Source organism: Chlamydotis macqueenii, chromosome 4 (genome assembly GCF_036417535.1).
Source record: "Chlamydotis macqueenii isolate bChlMac1 chromosome 4, bChlMac1.mat, whole genome shotgun sequence".
In the NCBI taxonomy this organism is placed as follows: domain Eukaryota; kingdom Metazoa; phylum Chordata; class Aves; order Otidiformes; family Otididae; genus Chlamydotis; species Chlamydotis macqueenii.
In genome coordinates, this window is record NC_141559.1 from 14,529,676 (window position 1) to 14,542,057 (window position 12,382).

The following is a 12,382-nucleotide window of genomic DNA, read 5'->3' on the forward strand; positions in this document are numbered from 1 at the left end:
GAAGATTATTTTTTCTAAGTCTGCTGGATTCTAGGCGAGTATGTGGATCCAGGATACAGATTTATTGGTTTTTTTCCTTCTTTTTTTCCAGTGCAGGTAATATTTTTAGGAATCAATTGTAAAAGTGCTGGAATAAGCATGTTAAAATACACAACCTGCCACTGCCGCCTTGGTAAACAGTGTGCTACCACATGCACTGAAATGCTGGGATACTTGCTGGCTGGCTTCCCCAGACACTAACTGGGAAGAGCAGCTGCTACCTGTGAACTGGGCCTTGCTTGGGTGGCCAGCTGGGACCTTCACCATCACCTGCATCTGTGGGTGGCTGGAGGCAGCCACCCTGGGGTGCTACCTCAGCATGTGTCTCTGCAGCTAGGGCTGCAAGAGGAGTCTGAGGTGTAACAGCCAGCTCCTCTGTTCAGGTGCTAGCTCAGGTGGGGCACGGTCCCCAGCACCCTCAGGGACACTTCCAGGCCCAGAGCAGGTGACTTGGGGACCCCTTACAGCACTAACAAAGACCAGCACCTGTGGCAGGCAGCACGCAGTTGGGTGGTTGCACATGGAGTCGGTGTGTGGGAAGGAGGAGCAGGGGCTGGTGAAGGAGAAGTTGCTGGTGCAAGACTGAAGTTAGACTACCGAACTGCAAGAAGGAAAGGATGGCTCTAATCTGATTTAGAAGTTGCTTATGTTTTAATGGTAATTTCACATGTATCTGCTCTAAAGTTGTAACTTTAGTGTAATTCCACCAAAGGATAATCTGTCAACAATGCTTTGTTATCCAAGCCTAATCCTTGTAAAATTTCCATTATATCAATATGCTTCAGGGGAAAAAACCTCTCAATAGACATATTAAAAATATGCTGCTGAGGAGAGTATTTCAGATTGACATGAGACAATTAATTCACCAACAGGATATGCGATTGGGCTAGCAGCTGTAGTATCATACAGCATCCTTGAGGCCAGCAGTCTCCAAGCTTTTGATTGCATGCCCCTATCAGTAGAAACTTTAAGTGTGCACCCAATATATGTATATTTATTTATAAATTATATATGTACTTCTGTCCTAATATATTATGTACATACACAAGAGTAGACGTTGAAAAAGTATGAGATAAAGATGAAATAAACACTATTTTTAAATTATTTAAAATTTTGCTTGCTAATAGTACAAAAAATACTTTCTTCTTGCGCCCAAATGGATTGTCTTGCATGCCTCCTGGGGTGCACACACCTTACTTTGGAGACCACTTCTCTGGGCTATAGTCTTGAAAAGAGTTTTAACTTGGTGGGAACAGGTATCAAAATTGGCCTGTCCATAATAATGGTTTCTTTTACTCAGTGAGTATAGACTGTTGTCACTACTTTATGCTGCATGGCCGTGTTTTGGATCTGTGTTTTTTCTGAGTTGTTATAAAATTTGATGCAAGGGCTGTGAACTGTTTCACCATTTGTTTTCCTACAGTGTACATTAAATGACAAAAAAGAGGTGTCAGCCGTAAGTGGTTTGTAGAGACTCAAAGGCATTCCAGTTCTGAGGGGAGGGCATATCCCTTGCCAAACACAGAAATATGTTATATTTGGCTTTAAAGGTTAGTACCATTTTTCAACTGACTTGCCCTTTCTCAAGTGTTCTCTAAAGAATTACAATATTTAGCGCTCAACTCCTTAGAAGAAATTTATTTAATTTTGTTGCTGTATCTTTGGTAGTGTTTGTTCTACTGAACTATAGTTGCAAGAATATTTGCAGTGTGCCTGTTCTTAAATCTTGTTGTTGTAAACTGGCATAAATGTTTAATAGTATTTCGTACCAGTTTTTACAGATGGATGGGAGAAAAGTGTTTCACTGTACACATGTTGGGCTGCATAAAGAGGTTAAAATAGATATCTTTAAATGCCTCAGAAGTGTCTGAAAGTGCCAAAGCTTTTGTGTTTGACTTGAGTTGAAAGATAGATGTTCTATTAAAATATAACAGTGGTGGGAGGTTTTTTTGGATTTGTAAATGATATCTGTAAATCTCATCTTGAAGGATCTCACACAAAAACATGGAAAATGAGTCAGAGCAGAAAACTTCTAATGGGTTAACTAGATCTGAAGAACCAAGTGTAGGCAGTAGCTGAATTTCATGTGTATTTCGGTTGCAGTGAAAAGACCATATTTCATTTGAGTTGTCTTCTCAACTTGTGTTACTTAAATCTTCAGAGAAGATGAAATGACCTTCAGCTTGTTGAATTAATGAAGAGCAACATCATTGGCAAAAACACAGCAGATCTCAATAAACATGGAAGTTATGCTACAGAAACATTCAGGCCTCCTGTAAATAAAGACAAGATTCTCAAAAGCTGTTTTCAACTTTGGTGTATTTCTCCTCAAGTTTCCTCAGACTACAAGTTGAAAGGAGGTTTTTGGGTTTGGTTGGTTTTCTTGACTACAGGAATACCTAGGAAGCTCACAATTAAGAGGCCAGTTAATAATCTGTAAATTACTCCTGCATGGTGAATTGTGTGAGAGGGAAGGGAAAGGTTTGAGTTGCCGTCAGAATGTGTAGTTTGAAGTTGAGTCTCCTCTAGTTGGCTGCCCACACCTCCCTCTGGCATTAGAAACAGCTGCCTTTATGTGGTCTCAGAATTAAGTTTGGTACTGTCTGCAAGGATAAAATCGTGGTAACTTCCCCTTCACCCAAGACCTATTCAGGCTAATTGAAGAACTATTCTTGACCTGAGCTGTTTCCGTTTTGCTTCGATAAGTCACTTGAAACTGCTAACTGCTGAGGTAAAGGACAGATCAAGCTTAACATAACGAAAGACCTAATGATATATATATTTTTTTTTTAAATGAATGCTTTGGCTCCAGTAGGAGCTGCTAGTTCTCTGCTGTGCTTCAAAATCCCAGGGCTGCAAGATGTGTTTCCTACTGGTGAGGCCATGAAGACAGCAGCAATGCAGAATTCACTGGGGAAGGGAACTGGCTGCGGTATAAACAAGTAACTGGATGGATGATTTAATCTTTTGGGTTTGTCTGCTGTGTTTTGCATTTGGGAATTGATGTGAATGAAGACGTGTGAGGATAATAAACAATATGAATCTGAAGACGTGGAATAGAAAGCAAACAGCCCTCAAGTAGGTGATTTCTTAAAAGCCATTACTAACAATTCTGCAGAAGGATCAGGTCCTGGAATGGGATTCTAGGTAGTGTCTGCGTGATCTTGTATGGCAGTACTGCTGCTCCCATGCTTTCACAGGGTGTGTTAACGTGGAAGGCATGTGTGGAAGACTGAAATGTTATTAGTATATTAGGCCTGAAGTGCACCCTCAGACTTAAGTGTAGTTGTAGATGAAAAACACTTCCTTTCATTGCAAGTATGGAGGAGCAGAGTATTTCTGAAACCTCTCATTTTCTTGGGAGCAAATTAATATGGAGTTTGTACTTCATGGTCAATATTTCTTCTCCAGTTTTGAATGTGTAGTGTAAGCCACACGTTGGGAGAAACTTCACATGAGCAAGTTTAACTGCTTATTTGACAAGGCTGCTTTCAAACTCCAAGTCAGCTCATCTTGGTCTTACTTGATCCCCTTTAGTGCTAAGGATGTGCTGAGCGGGAGAGACTGGGATGAACGATAGAGTAGCAGCTTCTTCATATTCCCCAGCTCACATTCTGGAATAGGCATGGATGCTCAGCTTTGGGGAGGATTTGATGAAAGGAAACCCACCAGAGGATTTTTAAAAAGAGGAGGGAGAAGCTGGAAAGAAATGTGAGCAAGAGCTTCAGAGTGTGTGGGTATGCAAAGCTGTGGATTTCCTACTCTTTTTGAGACCAAAGAGAAGATGTTTAAGCAAAACTGTACCAACTTCATATGCCATGTGTACATAAAAAAAATCCACGTGGGCAAGTATAGCAATTTGGACAAGGTAATTGTGACCTATTTGTGTTTTCATTATTATTTGAATTCAAGTAATGCCCAGCCTCCTATTCATCTGTATTGTGTTCAAGCAAAATTTTTGGACAAAAATAAGTATTTGGGGTTTTGTCTTTTTAACTTAATCTCATTTGGAAATAGCTATTTAATTTTCTCCAAATAACTCTTCTGCCTGAATATTCTCCCCACTTTTTTAAAGGATGATGCACACTCTTACATGAAAAGGGAGGGATGTGTGTGTATGACAAGCATTAGTCCAATCTGATGCAATAGGTATCTTATTTTAGGCAGTAGATATCCTCATCTCTGAAGTCTCCTTAACTTCAGAATTTTTTAGGATAGATGTTCTGCAGATCACTGGGACCCAGCAAGATTATTCTCTTTACTCCCCTCCTCCTTTTAAGTGCCTTCATGAAAAACTGAGGGGATGCAGCCAGAGACTCACTGGGTAAGAGAAACTGTAGTATCGCTAAGCAGGGAAAATTGCAATGTAGACAGCTTTCTGGGCAGCTCTGTGTTTTAAGTAGTGGTTTTCACCAGTTCTGCCCTGTCCATGTGGCAACTCCTTTTTTATCTTATTCTCCCCAAAACAAATTCAGTGGGATAAACTATCTTGATACTTACAACATGTTTCCTGCTACGGCTTCATCAGTGTTGTGGAGTTTTCCCCTCTTCACATCCACTCTCTCCTCTCCTCATGGCCCTTGCTGCTGTCTTACCAACTCAGATGCTAACCTCTCCAGGACACGGACTGTATCTTTATGCTGCATGCGTGTCAGTACAGGGCTGTATGTAATAGTGTGTGTTTCTTGGTTAGCTTTTAAATGCTACTGTGATAAACTTAATTCCTAAATGTATCAAACCTGGGATAACAAAAATGCAGTTTAAAAACTTAAAATGAACTATTGCATCTACATAGCCTGACACAGCTTTCTGTAAAGCCTCTGTTTTGCATGTAAAAATGCAGGCAAGGAGCAGTTACAGTAAAAACTGTTTTGTGTTTCTGCAGCCCTTCAAGAACTCCTGCGAAGAAATCTGTATGCCCAGTGGTAGAAGGAGGTAGCGTAGTGGTAGGTGTGCTCCAGGTAACTTGCTTTGGGTAGCATGAGCTTTTGTAAATATAGTTCTAGTATTATAATTTAAATACTAGTGGCTTTACACCTCTGTTAGTGAGGTCCCTGATGTGCTATATCAATTTAGGAGTAATTATGTGTTTATCCAGTAGAGAGCACTAATGACACCGCTATACTTTGGTTCACGTTCCCGTCAAACTATTCAGTGTTGCCTTACAGTTTTGTGCTGTGGAGCACTGGGCTTAAGTTGAGACTGTAGGGTTTTTCTCTAATTAGTGCATGGCTGAAGCTCTGCTAGAAATAGTTTGGGGGGGAAGAAGGTAAAATAGGAGTCTGCAGGAAACGCTAAACTAACATTTACCCACAGTTCAGAGTCGCAGCGATACTCCAGTCTCTCCTTTGCACTGAATAGCTAAGTGAAGGCCTTGAATGTGGAAGTGGATCAGCATCCCTCTTTGAGCAGCTGGTGCCAGGACTGTCAGGGTAAGTGGCCGACTGCTGGTGCTACAAGTGTCTTAAAGGTCTCAGGGACATCAATGGTATAATCGAGGTGGTCCCTGCCTCTCTGTATGTAGGGAAAATCTTAGCAGCAGTGGTTAAAAAAGCATTTTTCTTAATAATCTTTTAATCTCTGCCTTTACTTCAGAGCCAAGACAGCTAAGCTGGACATGAGATAGTTTACTGAAGCTGAAATTCTAGAGTCCTCATGGATGATGTAGCTTGAGTGAGAGAGCTAACTTGTCTTTGTGATGTCAAATTGAGTTTGTGGCCAGCAGTTTAAAAATAACAATCCCTGTACTCACTTTGTGAGAAAATTAGATGGAGCCAATGAGAAAATATGAACAGATCCATTAAAAATGTTTTCAAAATAACTTTGGGAGAGTATCTCAAATTTGTGTCCTGGGTAAAACATCTCTCAGCATGCTGCCCAGCAGTCTGACTCTATTTGCTCTTAATAGCTCAGTGAACTGTTAACCTGACTGCTGGAGCACAAAGATGCTGCCTGTAGGAGAAAAAGGTGTTTTAATTCTCCCTTAGAAGAATTTTAGTAATGTGACCAGTGCAAATTAATCTTTCTAAATACACAGGCAATCTGAAACAGTCACTGAGAGAAGCGTGAGTTACAGTAATTCATCTCAGTCTTGGGTGAATTTAAGAACTAACTGTCCGCAGGCAATATTTTTATTACATTATTTGTAAGGACTTAAAGAAAAAAAAGCAACAGCCACACTGTGAAGCTGAGCACGAACTTGTAGTAATACCTCTAGGCTTATTGCTTTAGCTGATGTTTGGTTTGAATTTGGTTTAGGAGACTGCAGTATTATCTCAGAAACAACTCCCGATTTTTGTTCTTGCTACTTTACTTCTAACAGAAAAGATTCTATTCAACATGTGGAGAAAAAGATCTAAGCGTGGGTAAGACAGTGTATTTATCTACATAAACTCTGTGACTTACATCGTTAAAAATAGCATCTTTCTGTGTTTAAAAGTCAAACTGGTATGGAAAATCTGCTTGCCTGGGAGTGAATGTTTATGGGTTAGAAGAATTTCATGTTTTTCTAAGTGAAAATGGGTATTTCTAAGAGGGCAGTCATAGTTGTTGCTGGGAGGTACATGAATTGTGTGTTATTTTTTATAATAGCTAAATTAATGAATTGCATTCCTATCACATAGGTTAATTATTTTTTGCTTTTAATGGCATTTGTCAGTTGGTCCTAAAATCTACCATCTGGTAACAATCTGCATTGCAATACTGGCCTGCCTGAAATTAATGGGAGTCTTGCCATGGACTTCAAGTCCAGGATTTCACTCTGCTCTTCATCTTGCATGACTATTGCTATTCAGGGTGTGGCAAATATACTATATTCTGCATCCTGATTTATGTGAGCATTTGCTGAGCAGATGTTCGGGAGCTAAACTTGTTCATTTTAATCCATCTCTCCTGTAGCAAGTGAAAAAGTGAGGCCAGATCGGTCTCAGGTGTGATTCTATTCACTTGGAATGCTTACAGTGATTACAGTTTCTGATGAGTCAGAAACATTGTGCTGGATTTTAAAAATGCAGCTATAAACTAAACAAGGATTTATTACTTCTGCCATTGCGAGCAAGCTGACCAAGCCAATGCCGCTGCTGTGAGTGGCTAGGGAGGGGGTGAGCGGAGCATGGCTCAAAGAGAGCGGGGGCCAGGCGGCTGCGCTGGCCTTTCAGTTCAGCTGCTGACGCGGTGCTCTTCCTCCTCCAGATCACCACCTCTCCCTGAAGTGGGGTCACAACCTAGGCTCCTGCGATGAGGGAGAGTGCCTTTATATGCACAAAGCACTTGATTTCCCATTTCCCAGGATAAGCATTGCTGTAAAGATACAAAGTAAGAATAGCCTTTATTGGTTAAAAGACCAGTAAGGAAAACTTCCCTTGCCAATCTTTTTTTTCTTCTTTTTTTTTTTTAGTTGCAAAATACCTTCATTAGTTCAGTAACCCTGTATGGGGATAAGGGTGTTTGTCAAAAACCTAGTTTACAATGAAGATAAAATAAGAACACATAACTGGCATATCTTAGCCAGAACCCACTGTGGGAGTCACTCCCACAGTTATGTCTGGTGCTCGCCAGCTCCTACTGAGCCTGGTATTTTCCCAGTGCATTGTTTTTACTGATAGCTTCCATTCAATAATAACAGAAATCTTTGCAAGGGTGAAAGAGATTAACACTCTTTATAATTGAGTAAAGAAGTGTTAAGTGATTTTCACAGCCACTGAAGAATGTGTAGCCTATTTGATAAAGTGATCTTGTGATTTTCCTTTGTTCTTTACTGAAAACAGTAGGTGAGCATTTTCTCTCATGTCCAGATAGAAAATAAGATCTTTCCTGTTTTCAATCTCTTTTGGGGAGGAGCAGTAAATGAGGGAGGAAGGCTGCCAGAGATAATTACTAAAATGCCCAGCTCATATATATATATAGTTGCCAGACGAAGCTCTACAGAGTTTTGTGTTGCAAAGCATGGAGTAAATTTTTATGAGCAATAATAGCAAGGAAATAAAGCAGTCAGAATAGAATAAGATAATATCTTTTTTTCCTCGTGTCTTCCCAAAGATGACTAATACGTGACAGAAACTGTTTAAATATTATTGCTGTTCAACCGGGAACTCCTGATATAACAGCGGTGGACAAAAGCTGAGCTCAATTTCTTGCTGGAAAAGTGTGCTTGAGATAACTTGCCCACTCTGTAACGTCCCCCACTGCAGAAGGATGTTGTCAGCCTCCAGCGTTCAGACCCTTTAGACCCCCACCGCTCTGTCAGTGCAGAAGAACCACAATAATAAATGTTTCCATCTGCTTCTGGTTAGGAATTCGCGTCTCATCCTATCCTCCACAGTGATCCATGCACTTGAGACAGCCAGGCGTGATTATTTCCATTAGCAGGAACCAAGATCACACCCTGAAAAGCCCCATCTGGTCCAAACCTGCTGTAGATTGCCTGCTGAGCAACACAGGTCATGGTAAGATCATCACACTGATATCCCATATGCTGATGAGGTCCTCTTCCCATACATTGGCTGTCTTGGTGTTCCAAGCCCTCTGTGGAATTAGCTCTGTCAGCCTGAGATGGTTCTCCTCTCGCACATGTGGCTTTCTGCAGGAGGTGTGTTTTCCCTGTGGCCACAGACCTGTACAGTAAACCTAGATTTGCATATAGGAGCCGGAGCTATGCGTCAAAAGAGTGACCACAGGCTCTGAATGCTTGGCATGAAGCGTTCAACTCCAGTGAGCTTTCCTTAGTTGCCCTGCTCCTATTTCCCTCCCCTCCAGCCCAGTCATCCCAGTCAGGTAATTTACACCTACCTACTGGAAAGAAGGAAGGGGAGGTGATTGATGGTGTTGTTTTTAGCTCTTGAGGTGCTCAGAGGCTGTGAGCCTTTTCACTGCCAAGTGAGAACCTCAGCCTATAAACACCTGCAAATCTTGGTCATGCCTCAACCATTTGTGAATTCTCTAGGAAGATGAAACGTGGGAATAAAGCTTCATACCACATCACCTCATTCCTGAGTCTATGTAATATTTGATTAATGCAGAGATAGGAAGTTGGTGAATGTTCAGTTTAATAAGCGCTTCTAAATTTGGGGCTGAAATATGCAGTTTACATAGAAAGTCCTTTGATTTTTTGGGGGGAGTGCCTCGTGAGCTCTTTGTAAACTCTGCAGAGCAGGGACCACGTGCACAGCAGTGTCTGGCCAATACAGCTTTGCGTAGTTCTTAGATCTTAATTTTCTGTGCATAAAAAGAAAGTGTTGTTGGCAAAATTATACTAAATAGTAGATCATAGCCTTGTAGGGATTATTTTTTGTTGGAACTACCGAGTTGGGGTTTTTCTAAACAGAAAAAGCCACGCAGACTAGCATGCCAGTACTTGTATTAAGATTTCTGAATTCCACAGTGTATCTTTTGGTATGTTCCTCAGTCCCTCTTCTGTTCCAAATGATCTCTAAGAGTCTGTAGAAGCTATTTCTCCTCAGTCTTTATCTGTATTCTCTCTGTCCCAGATCCTTAGAAATAAGCTGTAAGGAGTGGAGTTTGTACGCTGAGCAGAACCCACTTCTGTTTCAGAAGGCATAAGCTCATCAACACATTATAGAAAAAAAAATAATAGTTCTTGTGTCATCTTAAAGATGCTTCATATTACAGGTAGAAGTTTAATGTTTTTAAGATATGTAATAGGTATTAGATGTAATACAATGCCCAGCCCTTTCTGTGGATGAGCATTGACCGGCACAGTGAAGACGTGGAGAATTACTTGTGTGTAGGAACTAATTAGACTAACTCAAACTAGAAATCAGATTCCTTGATAGTTTTAATGATTCTTAAGCCCACAAATGTGTCCTAGAGTCTTAAGATAAAGTTTCATAGGTGGATGAGCCAAATAAGCAACTGGCAGCTCTCAGAAGGGAGAGATACAATCTCATCCTCTCCTCTTACCTTGAGCTGGATTTGGTGTTTGTGACTGCATGTAAATCAATTTGAAGCACTTAAATACTTTTCTGTTCTGCGGAGTGTTCCCACAGATATTCTGGCTTGCCTTCAAAACCGTGTGGGGTGGATTGTTGTTGTTTTTTGTTGGGGTTTTTTAAGTTCTGCTGGGATAGTAAATTGCACCAACCTGCTTTGCAATTGGACAAGTGCTGGTGTCAGCACGACGGAGGGGGAGTGAAGGGAACAGGGTGAGAAGAGGGTGTTGCAGAAGGGAAGAGGGAAGCCTTCCATTTCTAGATGGGCTGACATGTTAATTTGGCTTAGTTTTACCATAGTGTTATATACTTGTGCTTCTGTGTACTATAGACACCCCCTTCAGAAAGCTAAAGGAGTGCAAGGCAGAGAGTGAAATGTCCTGCCTGTTAAATGAAGGATGCAAAATCCTGCTGTCTAATTAATTCACTAAGGAGATGTATGTATCTTTGTCTCATACTAGTGTGTGAAGAAAATGTTAAAACTTGCATTAGCAGACAGAAGGCACCATAATAACAACATTAAGAATGGAGCTGACCTGCTCTTGATTTATTAATGGCACTAGTAGAATTTGAGCTGATTTATCAAGATGAGACTTTTATCATGCTTAGTACTTCTACACAAATAGACCATAAATCATTAATCAATTACATCTCATTGAAAGTTATGTTTTGTTGCTTTTTTCTCAGACCCCTATAGGCATAGAAAATTGGTTTGATCTGTGTTCACATGTAATAAAACTTTCTCCCTCCTCCTCTTAGTGTATTTTGGTTGGTTTTTTGGGGTTGGTTTTTTTTGTTTGTTTTTTAATTAAGCATTTACCAGACTTGTACTGCTGGTAGTATCCCTTTGAAAGGATGTGAGTTTGTGATGCTTATTTAGCATTAAGAGGCCACATGCAGGTGGTCTGAGGTGCTCTGGAAGAGTTTGGCATCCTGGGTCGCTTAGGTCTTACTATTCGAAATGGTGGAGTAAGGTTTGTTTTTTTTTTTGATGTTTTCAGAGTAAGGGAATTCTGCAGTTTAAAGATGAAAACTTGTCTCTTTAACATTACTCTTGCTTTGCACATACTGTCTCAGCAGTGACATTTTTCCCAGCGCTGTGAGTTCAGCAGTCCTCTCACCGCCACTGGAGCTAGGGTAATTGTAGCTCACCTACTCGTGGGTAACACATGCGCCTTCCTCCACATACCTCTTCCAGTATGTCTGCCTGAAGCTGCAGCCTTGATCTTCAACTCTGATCTGAGGTACTGTCACCTGCCCAACCGGGTCTAACACCTAATGTGTTTCTCAGGGCATGCTCTGTTAAAAGAGTAGAGATGGTGATGGTTTTATTCCTTCTCCTTTGCAAAAAGCACTGTATGGCCTCAGCTAGTGCCCTGAGCTTCCCAGTTTTGCTCCATGAGCGCACAGTGGCTGTGTCAGAGGGGTCCCCACACCTAGTGCAGGATTTGCCTCTGGAGTAGGAGCACAGATGCTGCCTGCTGCCAGATGCATAAGGAGGCAGCTTTCATGGTTATCAGCAGATGGATGGAAAATGGCCTCATGGTCTGGTGGCTAGCAGGGCATGAGGAAAGGGGGTTTTGCGTTTCGGCTCTGGGTTTTACTTCGGAGTTCTTTTTCTGCAAACAGGAAGCAGCATTTTTTCTCCAGACCATGCCTTATGGAAACAACAAACAAAAGAGGAAGCACCCAGTTAGAAGTGATTGACATGGGAAAGGGAAGTGTTGGGTTTTTTTTTTTTTTTGCCAAACAGATACATTTTGGAGGGAGAAAAGTGAGTAGAAGAAATAAATAGCCTGTTCCGAATGGGAGCGAGAAAAAGACTGCAAATTTAGAAAAAGCCATAGCCCAGGAATAAGAGGGTTAAATGCACTAATCGAAACGAGAACTCTGCCTAGTAAGTGATAGAGATTGTCACAGCAGACTAAAATCAGTAAAAATACAAGCTATAACAATACCAGGAGGGAAAGATTGTCTGGAGGGCTTTTGTATTGTAAATTTTAATACCTCAAGGTGAACCAGTGAGAAAACTGTTCACATGAAGGGTGGATTGGCAGCACTGTTTTCAAAATATTATTTTTGGGCTGCTCATCTCTAGTGCCTGGTGACGTGGCTTCAGGGAAGGAGACTGCACGTTTGTATAGCATGCGAGTTCCTGAAACCATACTGAGCCCTGGGGGATTCTTTATACGGTAACCAAAAACAAACCAGAGCTGCTAGTAAGGACAGTGTCCTCCAGGCAGTACTTGTTATTCAGCAAAAATACTTGAACATTTCACTCTAAGGTGCTTTTGTTCCCTTTGACACTTCAATCTGCCTGCCTGTCAGCTGTCTAGGTAGTAGAAATGCTTGGATTGCTTGCTTATGGTTGGATTGAAACGCTTTACTATGTTCAG